Raw genomic sequence first — 13889 nt, 5'->3', positions numbered from 1 at the left:
TAGATAAAATAAGATGATGAAGCTGATGGTTTTCCAGTGCCACTTTTCAGACTCTGGTTTTGTTTTAATTATCTATATCTCTTTATTAATGATTTTTAGTTCTGTGCATTAAGCCTAATTATTCTTTCCACTGAGGTATCATCTGTGTAATATTTGCTTCAACCAGGGCTTGGCTTCTGTTTCTTCATTTTAGTCTTCCATGGCTGAAATTCTACCTTAGTACTTTATTTTGTAGGTGTGCATTTAATATGCCTCTGTAGCCATATTTTTTCTAGTCATAAATTTTACATTTCATGTAATTCCTCTAATCCTTTTATTTATATTTCAGTGTCCACGAATCCCACAAAATTGTTTTGATTTTTATAGGTTTCACGGTGTTTGAAAATCAGCCTGCAGTACTTCAGTAAACCTTTCAGTAAAAAGGGTTATTCTCCTACATAACCATATCACCCTTTTCATGACAAAGAAAATTAACTGCAATTCCTCTAACACTGTTCCTATTTACATTTAATGAATTGGTCCCCCAAAATGTCTTTCTTGGGTTTAAAAAAATAGCCTTTGCATTTGATTGCTACATACTTTCAGTTTCTTTTAATTTAAATATTTGCCTTACAATTAACTTTTTAAAGAAAGCAGAACAACTGTATAGTAGAATGTCTCACATTCTGCATTTGTTTGATTTTTCCTGAACTATCATTAAATGTGTTCCACTATCTCCCATTTTTTCCCTAAAACAAACATTTTTTGTCAATAAAACTTTATAATTGATGTCCTTATGTATAACATCAAGAGGTGCATAATATTGAATAGCTGGTTTTTATTTTAACTTGTTCCCATGGTTTGTTCTGTGGGTTGTCTTTCTTGTAAAAAAGTTCAAGGGAAAAGACAGAAGGTAAGGATTGCCACTGTCCTTAAAAAATTCATAGGAGTAAAAGAATGTGTCCAGGTATGGAAGATATAATAACAACCCTAGCATAACTGGATTGAGGAGAATATGAAACTGTTTCTAGAAAAAGAGAGACCAGTGAGATTTGGATTTGGGGTATGGGTATGTTGAGGTTGAGGTATATATCTTTCTAGTTCTTCTATAGGGTTTTCTTTGTCCACATAAAGAATTCAGTCCTGGAGCACAAGGTGACCTGCACTGTTGCTCCAATAGAGAAAAACTAGAAGTTCTTGCTATACAGGCAGAGACATGGTGGTGATAGTGGGGTTGGTGGGGGTTGGGGGGGTAGTTAAAGGATGGGAAAGGGCTGTTCAACATGCTCCTGAGAAATAAACACTTCTTTTACTCTCCAGGAAACTGAGCACAAAGAGGAATAACCAAATATGCCTTCAAAGAAATAGCATTCTCATTTCCCTCCCTAGGTGAGCACAAGTAAAGTCATATTCAGTCACAATTAATGTTAGGATTACTTAACATGTCAAGTCTATTAAATATAATCCACCTAACACATGTATTTTGTATTCATAAACCTGAGATTTCTTTCTGTGTTGACATCCACCAGTGTTGATTGCCTACAATTAATTGATTCCTTCATGTACTTTTTGACACAGCACAGAGTATTCAACTAGCAAAAGACAGTTACCAGTCAAGCATGTCATTTCTAGAGTCCTAGATATATCCCAATCTGGAGAGAAAACTGATTTGAGAGAATGTCCTAAAAGCTTTTCTTTTGACTGACAAGCTGTCAATCTAAAGGGAAACTCAATTTCCACTCAGTATGTCTCTATAAAAGCTTCAAGTTTAAACAGATAAGATAAAACAAGCATAATCTATAGATCCTCTCACACTGCACTACTCATACATAATACTTAACAGTTTGTTTGTGGGTAATGAATGATTCAGATTAATCCTTTATCATGTTCACACCTGGAAAACCACCAGATAATATGAACTCTGCATCTAAGAAAAGAGGATCAATTCTAAAGTCAATGAATTGGATTTACAAGTGAGCTGAGAGTTCACCAGTTAAAACTACTATACTTCTTCCAGAGTGTATCACTACTTAGGTAATAGTGTACTTAGAAAAATTTTTTCTTGTAGAAGAGGATCATGATTATTTCCTAAGGGCTTTTATATTAGAAATTTAACAAACATTTATCCATTTCTGGAAACTTTCAGATCCCTGCTTTCCATGGGTTGAGGTAACCTAAAGGTGGTGTGGTGTAGGGTAATGGATAACTATAGTCAGTTTTCATTCAAGATAGTTATGTTCTGTAAAGTTATCATAGATGCTAAGTTAATGAATAATGAGTAGAAATATAGAATTAGGTTCCTGCAAGCCTCTGGTCACAGCACTTTTATTAATCAATACATAAACTTGTTACATGTTTTATGTGTGTTTCTGTTTAATGACTTAATGTATCTTGTTAATTCATTAACATTGAACTCATGATCAACAATACTATATAACTCATACCTGAAACTAAGCATATTTTCTCCATAAGACATGTCACAACCTTCTTGTGCTTTAGGAACACTAGAAAGCACTTAAAATGGCTTGAGAGGCATTTTGAACAGTGAAATCACCAACAAAAAGGACAAAAAACCAATAAACATGGCACTAAGTAGTCTGCAAAAAGGATGCTTTTTTATAGTCTGAGGGCTAAAACAAGAAGGTCTTGTTTGACCTCAGCTGGGAACATGCATGCCAGGTGTTTCCAATTTTTTGCAGCTCTGCACATGTCCACGAATAACTGAAAGCCCAACCAGTATATGAATAAATTTTAGTAAGTAGGAAAATTGGCCTATACAGAACCTGTGAATAATGAGGTTCAACGGAATCTGATGATCCTTGGGTACCTGTGCAGACTGAGAAAGGGAGCTAAATAATGTTATTTCTCTTCTGTGCTTTTAGCTTTCTCTTTACTTGGTTGGTCTCACAAGCAAACTTAGAATCAAATGGAACTTTTCCCTTTCTTAAAAGCTTGTTGGCTCTGGCTCCTCATGTGGTAAGGCATCAGTCTCCCTTCATTTTGAGGAGTATATGGGCTGTTGACCTTTCATGAGGAATATAGCTTTTGTTGTCAGTGATAAAATTTCTATAAGGATTGATTCTCACTCCCAGGTTATAATAAACTACAATTCTGACTTTATGTGAAAAATTACATAGTTTTTTCCATCTTCTCCTTAGAATATTGATAATTAAAAATCCAACTAAAACCTAAACATGGAACTTAACAATTATTCATATTTTGTGTGGCTCATTTATTCTTTTTTTAATTGTGAGTTTATACTAAGTTCTCTAACTTTTCAGAGAAATTTAGAAATTCATTCTGATTCTTAAAGTATTAGCTATATAATATCTCTCTTTTATGGAACTGTTTTTCCTCTGTTCATTAAAAATGTTTGTGCTTGGGGCGCCTGGGTGGCGTAGTCGTTAAGCATCTGCCTTCGGCTCAGGTCATGATCCCGGGGTCCTGGGATCGAGCCCCGCATCGGGCTCCTTGCTCCGCGGGAAGCCTGCTTCTCCCTCTCCCACTCCCCCTGCTTGTGTTCCCCCTCTCGCTGTGTCTCTCTGTGTCACATAAATAAATAAAATCTTTAAAAAAAAAAAAGTTTTGTGCTTGCAATGTCACAATAGCTAAACTATGGAAAGAGCCAAGATGTCCATCAACAGATGAGTGGATAAAGAAGATGTGGTATATATATACAATGGAATATTATGCAGCCATCAAAAAAAAAAAAAGAAATCTTGCCATTTGCAACAATGTGGATGGAACTAGAGGGTATTATGCTGAGCAAGATAAGTCAATCAGAGAAAGACATGTATCATATGATCTCACTGATATGAGGAATTCTTGATCTCAGGAAGCAAACTGAGGGTTGATGGAGTGGTGGGGGTTGGGAGGGATGGGGTGGCTGGGTTATAGACATTGGGGAGGGTATGTGCTATGGTGAGTGCTGTGAGTTGTGTAAGACTGATGAATCACAAAAAAAAAAAAAAAAAAAGACTGATGAATCACAGACCTATATCTCTGAAACAAATAATACATTGTATGTTAAAAAAAAAAAAAAAAGATAGTAGGAAGGGAAAAATGAAGGGGGGAAATCGGAGGGGGAGACGAACCATGAGAGACTATGGACTCTGAGAAACAAACTGAGGGTTCTAGAGGGGAGGCGGGTGGGGGGATGGGTTAGCCTGGTGATGGGTATTAAAGAGGGCACGTATTGAATGGAGCACTGGGTGTTACATGCAAACAATAATGGAACACTACATCAAAAACTAACGATGTAATGAATGGTGATTAACGTAACATAATAAAATAAAAAATAAATAAGATTAAAAAAAATGTTTTGTGCTTAATACTTTGTGCCTAGAAGATAGATTCCAGCCAAATAATATAAATATCTCTTTATTATCCTTTAGGAAATTCATCTTTCTAAGGATTTATGATCAGTGTATTATCCTTAGAAAAGCATTATTATATTGACACTTCTCAATATTTGGAGGTGTTACTTCAATAAAAATAGGTATAAATACAACAAAACTCATGGTGAAATATTTGGAGAATACTTGATTTAAAAAAGTTAAATAGACTTTCTTAGTATAGGACTTTTTAGTACTCATGTACGCTTTCATCTCCCAGAGGAACTCAAGTATTGTATATACTATATAAACACACTATATATTTCCCAAATTTATGTGAAAATGGAATTCTTTTTTGAGAGGTAGCTTGGCGGGTCAGTGGTCCATGGAATAAACTTGGGGAAATGCTGGGTTTGACAGCCTCCCTACAACTTCCTCCCATGGATCTCATTTCTGCTCTTGTGGCAAAATGAAGTCAGTTTATTTCCTCTTCTATATAATAGCCCTTTGAGTATTTTAAAGAAGCTAAATATCACTCTTAAGTTTTTTATTTTCCCGGTAAAATGTCCTCTGCGCTTTAAAGGATTCTTATGATAATCTTACTACTAGACCTTTTACGAAACCTTTGATATTTTATTAGACATATTAGTATCACCTTTATTGGACTGTAAGATTATGACAAGTTCTGATTTCTTTGTGTATCTGATTTTATTTACTTTTGCATGTAGTATATGTTTTACTTGATAGTTCCTCCTGCCTGCCCTCTCCCTGTCTCCCCCATGCACACCCTAAAACTCCTTGACAGTAAGTGAAGGCCAGGAAAGGTACGAAGTCTAAAACATGGACCCAAATAGAGAACATTGGTAACATGCATTTCATTTGCTGATGGGGTAATGGGAGACAGTGTAGTTGGTAAACTCTGAGACTTAAATGTAAGATGTATAATGTAACTTTTAGTTAAAAAATGAAAATTCTTCAGCAAATTCTTTAGAAGAGTAAAATTTTAAAGCAAGTCCACCTTAACACTGACATGACAAAAGAACAGGTGGAAGGAGAGACACAAGAGAATCAGTTAATTTTCATTTGCAGAACAATTTTTAACTCATAGTTGGTCCAAGCTGATCTTATTTATAAGGAAAGTTTTTTTCTATTTTTGAAGCAAAAGTAAGGAAAATAGTTATTGCCTGATTTGCTGATTACCTAAAAACAGCCCCAGGACAAGGGAGATCCACCTGGATACTAGGGTGTATGGATAGAGCTGTTCTAGAAAAAGTTTGGAGACCCTCTTAATTTTGGAGGATGGCTTTCAAGCATTCTTCTGGATGAGTCCTCAGATGTTCTTGATTCCTTAAAACAGGATTGCCAGGCCTTCATAGCTTTGCATGGATGTCATTGGATGGGGGCTGCCTGGGAAGGGACATAACTTTGGGCAGAACTGCTCTCTATAGCTCAAACATTCACAGCAACTGAGGCAGTGAGTCCTTTATTAAGAGGGGTTGGGTGGCACACCATAGTATTCTCTACAGGAAAATTTTGTTGAATCTGGTATAGTTTCTTTTTTTGCTTATTTTTCTTTATGGTTACCTTTGTGCCTCTGTGCTAACTTATATCACTTTTCTTTCTCCTCTGAGATTAAAAAAATGAGCAAGGGCAAGAGGCTTGGCTTACTTTAACTGCCTTAAAGAATTACTGAGAACCTCTAAGAATAAATCCTTTTTAAATTTAGGATTAAAGATTATTTATTAAAAAATTTTTATTGAAGTATACAACTATACTTCAATAAAACTCTGTATGTTATGCTATGTTCACCATAAGTGTTGCCACCATACAACACTATTATAATACCATTGACTATATTTCCTGTGTTGTACCTTTCATCCTTCCCAAGTGGCATTCATTCCATAACTGGAAGCCTGTATTTCCCACTCCCTTTCACCTATTTTGCCCACCCCGACTCACTCCCCCGCTGTCAGCCACCAGTTTGTTTTCTGTATTTATGGGTCCGTTTCTGTTTTTTGTTTGTTGTTTTTAGATCACATATAAGTGAAATCATATTATATTTGTCTTTGACTTATTTCACTTAGCATAATTCCTCTCTAGGTCCATCCATGTTGCAAATGGCAAGATCTCATCTTTTTTATGGCTGAATAATATTCCATTATATATATTACCACATCTTTATCCATTCATCTTTTTTTTTTTTTTTTTTTTTAAAGATTTTATTTATTTGACAGAGAGAGACACAGTGAGAGAGGAAACACAAGCAGGGGGAGTGGGAGAGGGAGAAGCAGGCCTCCCCGTGGAGCAGGGAGCCCAATGTGGGGCTCGATCCCAGGACCCTGGGATCATGACCTGAGCTGAAGGCATACGCTAAACGACTGAGCCACCCAGGCACCCCTCCATTCATCTTTTGATGGACACTTGTGTTGTTTCCACATCTTGGCTATTGTAAATAATGCTACAGTAAAACATAGGCGTGCATATATCTTTTCGAATTAGTGCTTTTGTTTTCTTTGGGTAAATATTCCCTAGTAAAGGAATAGAATAGTAAAGGTATGGTATTTCTGATTTTTTGAGGAACCTCCATATTGTTTTTCATAGTGGTTGCACCAATGTACATTCCTATCAACAGTGTACGAGGGTTCCCTTTTCTAAGAGTAAATGTTTAAAAAATGCTTTGAGATCATTCTATATAAGATGCTACAGATTTGGGGCGCTTGGGTGGCTCAGTCGTTGGGCGTCTGCCTTCGGCTTAGGTCATGGTCCCAGGGTCCTGGGGTTGAGCCCCGCATCGGGCTCCCTGCTCAGTGGGGAGTCTGCTTCTCCCTCTCCCCCCCCCCCGCCCCACTTGTGTTCCCTCTCTCGCTGTGTCTCTCTCTTCAAATAAATGAATAAAATCTTTTAAAAAAAAACAACAAAAGATGCTACAGATTTGTTTCTTTGGGAAACTGTATAAAATTATGAGTGAAAAGAAAGATAATGTGTTTTTCTCTTGTATTTCCATATACAAGATCTTCTCCCCGCTTGTCTTGAGGCATTTAATCTGCCTAGGTGTGAGATGGGGATAGGGTGTATTAAGAAGGCAAAGAGAATTTAAAAAAAAAATCTGGCTTTTGATTTTAATTTATTCAGTGAGTATATTTAAGTGCCTGCTTTTTCCAGGCACTGTCATAGACTTTGGGGATAATAAAACTTGGCAGCAAGAAAATGGGCTTAACAACTAGGCATTTTCAGCAAGATGAAGCATTTCTAAAGTCCTGAGTTTTATTAAGAACCATGCCTGAAGTAATGAAATTATAGGGTTTCAACCATAGTATAGAGAAAATACCATAATATAGAGAAATTCTTTAGACTTTTTTTTTTAAATCTGAAGAAATTCTTTGTATATTTTCAAGTTGACATCTAAACTTTTTAATTATAAGTTTGGTAATTGCAAAGGATGCAACTTGGGTGTTTAGTATTGACATTTAAAAATAAAGTTGTTATATTGTTCTTTTGAATGTATTCAGTGGAATCTAAATGGCTTAGCAAGTTGATATCATCTCTTGAAAAATGGTTAGGTGTGAGATGGTGTTGGGCACAAAGTAAAAATAATCTTATGTTCCTAATGCAGAGGCCACTGCTGTATGCCAGGCAGTGACTCCTTCCAGGCATTGACCCTGTTGTCTTGCAGCGATAGAGGCCACATTTTTTGTGGCATTAAGCCTTTGAGCCCTTCTTGGAGCTATTGGTAGTGCCTCACTGCTATTGATACTTTTTCAGATTACAGTGTTGTTGTAACCAGTCTGATCAGCCAATTCTGACTGTTACATTGTGGCCCTTGAAACTCATATGTGTCATGTGTTCAGCTTCTCAGACTGTGTGCATCTTAACAATGCACACACTATTCCCCAAAGCCAGTCAACAGTTGGCTGAGAGTCAAGGTATTCAGTGGACCTTTTACATGGCCAGTCATCTATGGGCATCCAGTATTGTTTAGTGTTGAAATTGCCTAAAGGTTGACTTAAAAAGTTTCTGACCTTCCCTCACTTCCTCCTGGTTCACACACTTTAGTAAGTGGTTTGGTCATTGAATGAAGGTATCCCCAGACAGGCATCATCTCTTCTGGATAATGGTCAGGATAAAAGGTGTAGGGAGTTACACAGACCCATCTTGAAAATCATGGGTATCATAGATCTTTTTTTAAAATAGCCAGGTTGGTACACCCTTTAGGTGGCAGCCTACCTTAAAAAACGGTCTTAGGGGATTCAAAGTTAATTCTCATTCTCAAAGTTAATTCTCTCAGATTCTTTTGTTGTATTCTAGAATCCTAGGTTATAAGAATAATGACTGGTCAAATATACTGATCAGCAAGTCTCCCTATGATGGCTCATGGGGATAAAATAGTGTATAATGGTTCTCTGGAATTTTTATTTTAAAAAAGCCCTTGTTTCTTTTGCATTTGACTTTTCCAGATGAAGAATCTGGGTCTGGGGAGGAAATTATTAAATAAAGATTGAGTTTATGGCTACTGGAATGGGACATACCAGTTTTCCCTGGGTCCTAGGTAGGGAATATCTTAAGCCATTGGAAGTAGGGATTGAGGGGAGATCATTAATGATCTTTGTCTTTCAGAATTGCTCCCAGAGCCTTCCTCAGGAATGAAAACTTCCTGGTGCAGCTCTCCCAAACTGTTGCAAGTGCTTTATATTTAACTGAGTGCTGGGTATGCTGTCCACCTCCAGATAGCTCTGACCATGATTTGTCATTCCTCTTAACTTTATTGAGAAGTCTACTGGAAGCAGCAGGGGATGACCCTGCCTTTTCTACCTCCCACACAGAACACCTGTCAACACCTCCACATGCCTTCCCTGCACCCATTCCAGTAGCCATTGTTCAGTCATTTCATGAAGTGGCCAAATGCCAGCTGGCTGATGTTTGGACAAACAGGATAGTTTGGCCTGACTTTTCTTAGGCAGTCTTTTCAGAAAATAAGGACTAAACACTAAACTGGGAATCCTAAAGCACACCAGCCTGTTAAAAGGCCACATTTGACCCACCGTTAGCTTGTGATTTATGTCCTATTTGTGGATCTCCAACAATTGTAAGCAACACTCTTTCCAGAGGTACTTTAAGCATTCCTGGCATTGTACTTCTTGTATGAAAGCCAGGCATCAACTTGCCTCCTTACCAAAAACAGTGACTTGTACTGTAAGGCGAGTTGTAAGAAACCTTCATGTATTTAATGTAACATTATGTAGTTTTCAAATTATTGTAGAGATTTCTCCAAAATGAGGCTAATCTTGATTACTTGGGGGAACTTCTTGGAGGGATGAGTAATTCAATTTTTACATGTACTCTGCATGCAGTTATCCCTGGGATAGAATCATCCAGTTAGGATAGGTATGAAATTTGTCCCTGACTTTAGCTGAAGTGATCAATAATACCATCATGTCTCTAGAAGGTATTTAAGTCAGCCTCAAGTTACTGGCCAGGGTTGTTATGGATGATAGAATTGCCTTAGATTTCCTTATGGGCCGGGCAGATTCTAATTGCAAATACATGTACCTGTACCTGGATTAGTGCTTCCATCTAAGTGGAAGGGTCAATTCAGACACATAAGGAGAAAGCCACTTGGATTTCTAAGGTAGACTCTGATGGTTTATGGAATGTGTTCAACTGATTTGGCCCAGGACCCTGGAGGACATGGTGGGTTCAGTACTCTAGGTTGGCCTCATCTTGTTGCTTTGGAGTCCTGTTTATAGTAGTAACCTTTGTTACATGATGGGTAAGATAAATTAAATAGATTTGGTACTCCCTTTGTCAGTCAGATTAATCAGCTTGGTCAATAGAGTGGAATGCTTTGGAAAATTTGCTAGGAGTCCATGACAATGTAGAAACAAGGGATACATGGTACTGGAGGTAATTTTCCATGGGCCTCTTATATTTCCGCATGTTTTGCAAGCAGAGGCATTGACTGCCTTTGTTTTGGACTATCCTTTCAAGGATGCTTATATAGTAAACAGTCTTGGAAAATAGACGTAGTGTCTTTTTCTAAAACAAAGGTCAGGTATGTTTTACTGTTCAGTATAATAGAGATAATGACTCTCTAGACAAAGGTCAGCCATGCTCACTGTGCACTATAAAAGATTTGGGCTCCCTAAACTCGGATTTTCTCTTCTGTAAACCCACTGTGCACACATCCATTTGGACTCATTCATGTTGCTTCCGTGGGATGTGGGGGTAAGGGGGACTGATGCAAATACACTGATACTCATGCTGCTTGCTATGATATGACTAATAAAGTAGTTTATCTCAGACTCAGGAGTCTCACGTCTTCTGCTTTCATCTACAAAACTGATGGATTTACCTTGTTAGCTTAGAAGTAAGGCTAAATCTCAGACCCTTCGCAGTTCTTGACACTAAGATAATGGGTGCTGTCTCTGGAGTGTCCATTTGGGGGCCCTATATCTCTATTTAAAAAATGATCCATTTGAATAGTAATAAAAATGTTAAATGCATATAACTTTCAGCCTGGTACTGCCATTTAAAGGTACATTACCTGTAGTAAGGACACAAACTACTGCCCTCACTCTTGGGGCCAAATCTGGCTCGCTGCCTATTTTTTTGTAAATAAAGTTTTAATGTAATACAGTCCTGTCTATCTATATTTCTGTTGTCTATCTATGATTACTTTTGCATTACAAGGCAAAGTTGGTTAGTTGAAAGAGAGACTGGAGATCACGAAGTCATCTTACTTGTCCTTTTAAGAAAAACTTTTAGAGCCCTGCTCTAGCACTCTAGCCCAACATTATTTCCTTTGAATATGCTTGCAAAAGTGTGTCAAGATAGATGTACAGAGATGTTCAAAGCAGGATTGTTGATAATAGTAAAAAAAATAAATAAGAAAACTGGAAACAACTTCAGGAATTGTGAGGTCTAGATTTGTTGCCTGAAGATTGTACTTGTTCTGCAGATTTTCACATCATCCCCTGGACTGAACTCTGCCCAGTGAGTCTGAGACCCCACATTATGTACTTGGACTTAAAATACATGAAACACTGTTTCCTTCTTTACCCAGGATAAGGGGTTGTCAGTAAATACCATCTGGGAGAGAAGGCAAGGGACACCAGATTAATTAGGCAAGCCTCTCTAAACTCCAGGGAGTGTAAGGATTACCTAGTAAGAGGCCGGGGATATTGCTGTTAAGTTTTGCATTTTAGTCCAAAGATATTTGAAAGTCAGTCAAAAGGTAGTCATTGGGAAAACAAAGTAAAACACAACAAAAACCAAACAAACAAAACAGAAGAGACTGGAATTACAATAGCAACAACAAAGGTATTGCTTTTGATATTGATGAGCCACACTTAACTACTGATTCTTTCAGTTAAGGAGGACCCTCTGTGTGCTCAAGTATGAGGATAGAAGCCTTAAATGACGTGGAAGGCCTATCTGACATTTAGGAGAGAATTAAATTTACAGTTGACCCTTAAACAATATGGATTTGAACCGTACAGGCCCACTTATATGAGGATTTTTTCAATAAATACATTATAGTACTGTAAATGTATTTTCTCTTCCTTATGATTTTCTTAACATTTTTTCCTCCAGCTTACGTTATTATAAGAATACAATATATAAATGCATAAAACGTGAAATATGTGTTAATCAACTATTCATGTTATTGGTAAGGCTTCCAGTAAGACTGTTAGTAGTTAAGTTCTGGGGGAGTCAAAAGTTACACGCAAAGTTTCGACTGCACTGGGTGTTGTCTTCTGTCCCTTCACTATCAAGGATTTCAAGGGTCGACTGTATTTTAATGAGCCTTTAGTAGGGAAATCAACACCAAACTCTTTGGGATTTTGGTAGCCTGGTAAGAGGGGGAGGAGTTAGCCTGGTAGCAACTTGTATTTTAGAAATCCACCTAAGGAGAAAGAAGGCCAAGTTCTAATATTGTGGTTGCCAGCATTGGCCAAAATGCAAGTTTTTAGTGGGCAATATTAAAGATGTTTCAGATGTATTTTGCTCACTGCCTTTATTTAGAAATATAGTGACCATGTGTTTTGTACAACAAATCAGTATCATTTAATTCCTTTCATTAGATATTATTTGTATTCACAAAGTCTTAAAAATTTATAACAATTCAATCACATTTCTTTGTACTTATGACATCCGTATGGAGGGGGAAGGGTATATGAGATAGGGATTGTCCAAGAAAATCTAGGTGTATTCTGTTTATGTAGCCAAGTGTTACAAATTGTGGTCAGAGATAAATGGTGGACCTGTGGATAATTGCGGTAGGAGCAGAGTACATCTTGAGGTCCTCTTCCAGAGAATTCCTTGTGTTGTAAACCTTGTGTTTATATTTCTTCAAGTGTGGACTTGGGGAAGTAATACCTTACATGGCAAAGTTTGACACATATTGGTAGGGAAGTCTTTTTTAAAAGGTGCTTTTTTTTTTTTCCTTTTGAAAAAATGTAAAAGTAGTGAGGGGGAAACCTATTATTATTTAACTTGCTGCCTAATTTCCATAAATTATATTTTGCCTCAAACATTAAGTTTGCAAATGTTCAAGGAATCTTAAGTAGACAAGCAACACAGAGAACCATTATGACCTGACCAAAGCTAAATAGCCGGCTAGCTGAATAAGATCACTTGGGAAATGTGCTCAATTAAATAAATAGATTAAGTGGTTTATTTTTTATATGGACAATTAAGAAAGCATGTTATTTCAGGTGGCAGACATGGAAGAATTTTGAGACTGTGTGTAGGTAGAACAATGCTAAGCTCTCTTCTAGTTAATCAGGGAAGACTTCATGGAAGAGGGATGAGTAAGTGTGGATAAGAAGCAGAGGGTGGGTATGGCTGTCCTTGTGAAGAGCTTCAAAATCAACAGGAACAATCTATCGGTTTTGAAATTAAGGATAATTGTTAAGTTTTGTATTACATGAGGTGGATGGAGGAGGTAAGACACATAGCACCTTTAATTTTTTTAGACTTCATGTATGTTATACTAATTTCACATTTACTGCACCATGTATTCTCTCTTTAATTAATTAATCTCTATTAATTAGATTATCTTTTCTGCTTCTTTTGTGTCCCACGTAGAACAAAATTATAGACTCATGCTAACAAAATTTCAGTTTTTTTAAAGAAAATTTAAGATTTCAAATATGGAAGGTTGTTAGCTGTTGGTCAGAATGTGAGTAAATAGAGGACTTGAGACTGAGAGCTGAGGCAGAACCTTTAAAGTATTCCTAGATTTGAGGGCCACGCTGAGGCTAGAGTGTCTTAGTGAAATTAGAAGACAGGGGTAAGCTCCTGAGTATAGTAGATTACAGGAATGGTGGAACAGGAAACTAGCATTAACAGTGGCTTAGTGTATAGGTTGGGTCAGGATTCTCAGCCACCATGAAGAGACAGTTTGGGAATGCTGTTCACAATAAGATCTATGCCTCAGAATCTATAACAGGAAAACATGTTTATACAGGATAGGAACCAGGGTATAAGTCTTGTTCTTTGCAAAGAAGTGACTTTTTTGGTCTTTATATGACTGTACTGCAGTGACTAAAACCTAGCAGATATGAACTTATATTT

The 13889-nt window shown here is 37.1% G+C and overlaps 1 protein-coding gene across 6 annotated transcripts in view; it reads left to right on the top strand.

Moving 5' to 3' along the window:
- TCF12 (transcription factor 12) overlaps positions 1–13889 on the top strand; it is a 372696-nt gene that overhangs the window by 93051 nt on the left and 265756 nt on the right. The window lies entirely within an intron of this gene.

Source organism: Halichoerus grypus, chromosome 8 (genome assembly GCF_964656455.1).
Source record: "Halichoerus grypus chromosome 8, mHalGry1.hap1.1, whole genome shotgun sequence".
In the NCBI taxonomy this organism is placed as follows: domain Eukaryota; kingdom Metazoa; phylum Chordata; class Mammalia; order Carnivora; family Phocidae; genus Halichoerus; species Halichoerus grypus.
Note: the sequence above shows the minus strand (reverse complement) of the source record. Positions and strands in the feature narration are given on the sequence as shown.